The sequence below is a fragment of the Cebus imitator genome, unplaced genomic scaffold, assembly GCF_001604975.1.
Source record: "Cebus imitator isolate Cc_AM_T3 unplaced genomic scaffold, Cebus_imitator-1.0 Scaffold616, whole genome shotgun sequence".
Classification (NCBI taxonomy): Eukaryota; Metazoa; Chordata; class Mammalia; order Primates; family Cebidae; genus Cebus; species Cebus imitator.
This window is the reverse complement of record NW_016107931.1, coordinates 3,153-4,858: the sequence shown is the minus strand read 5'-3', so window position 1 is coordinate 4,858 and position 1,706 is coordinate 3,153. Positions and strand designations below refer to the sequence as shown.

Here is a 1,706-nt window from a genome sequence, read left to right as displayed (position 1 = left end):
AAAAAAAAAAGAGAGAGAGAGAGATGGGCCTCACTACTGACCTTACAGAAATAAAGAAAAACCCAGAACCAAATGGTCTCACTGGTGAATTCTATCAAACATTTAAAGATAATTAACACCAATCCTTTACAAACTCTTCTAAAAAACAGAAAAGAAGGGAATACTTCGCAATTCATTCTATGAGACCTATATTACCCTGATACCAAAAGCAGACAAAGAAATATCACAAGAAAAGAACACTACAGACCAACATTCTTTATGAATACAGGTGTAAAAATCCTCAACAATGCTAGTAAGCATGAAAAGGACTGTGTGTGTGTATGCATGTGTGTGTGTATCCTAATTGGTCACGGTATATATTTAGGTACATACACACATCCCCCCAAGACCAAGAATGAAAGATTGATTTAACATATAAAAATCCGTCAATATAATACACCATATTAATAGAATGAAGAACAAGAATCATGATTGTCTCAAAAGATATAGAAGGTACATTTGACAAAATCTAACATTCATGATAAAGATACTCCATAATCTATGAGAGAATTTCCTCAACCTAATAAATGGCATCTATAAAAATCCAGTGCAACACAATATTTAATGGAGGAAGATGGAATGTTTCCCTTCTAATATCAGCAAGAAGACCAGGCTGTCCTTTCTCATCACTTCAATTCAAATGATACCTGAGTCTCTAGCCAGGAATTTAATGCAAGAAAAGTAAATAAAAAGATATTCAGATTGAAAAGGAAGAAGTAAAACTATCTCTCTTCACAGACAAGATTTCATACCTAGAAAATCCTAATGAATCTACTAAAAAACTATTAAAAATAATGAGTTCAGCAAGTTTGCAAGATAAGATTCATATACAAATATTATCATTGCAGATACTAGCAGTAAATAAGCTGAAAATTAAGAAAATTCAATATACAATAACATCAAAAAGAATACTTAAGAATAAATGTAACAAAAGCATAGGCTTTATACATTGAAAAATATAAACTATTATTGAAAGAAATTAAAGATCTACACAGGGTCGGGTGAGGGGTCTCACTCCTATAATCACAGCACTTTGGGAGGCCAAGGCAGGCAGATTATCTGAGGTCAGGAGTTAGAGATCAGCCTGGCCAACATGGTGAAACCCCATCTCTACTAAAAATACAAAAATTAGCTGGGTGTGGTGGCTGGTGCCTGTAGTCCCAGCTATAAGGGAGGCTGAGGCACAAGAATCGCTTGAACACAGGAGGTGGAGGTTGCAGTGATCCGAGATGGCACCATTGCACTCCAGCCTGAGTTGACAGAGCGAGACTGCATCCAAAACATAATAATAATAATAATACATGCAAATTATTTTTATAATCACAATAAGCAGTTCTTTTCTTAAAGATGAAGAAGCAGGCAGGCCCTCCAGATAAGACTGGACGTGGTGCCCTGGGGAACAAGCAGGCAACTTCAGCTGCTCCAAATTGGCCAGCAGCACCAAGCCCCCTGATGTGGGTACAGCTGTGAGCCCTGTGGTCTTGTTAGGAGAAGGCAAGGCGAGCACAGTTCCCTCCATGTGAAACCTTCCAAAGGCTTCCTTTGTATCTCCAATAAAATCCAAATTCCCTGTATGGCCAGCAAGGCTCCCCCCATAATCAAGCCCATGCCCACCTTCCATTCACTCCCCTTGTCCCTGTCCCAAAGGGCTTTTTTTTTTTTTTTTT

General features: G+C 37.9%; 1 protein-coding gene across 3 annotated transcripts in view; it reads right to left on the bottom strand.

Annotated features, from left to right (window-relative positions):
• Positions 1-1,706, bottom strand: part of IQCE (IQ motif containing E) — a 50,394-nt gene that overhangs the window by 47,591 nt on the left and 1,097 nt on the right. The window lies entirely within an intron of this gene.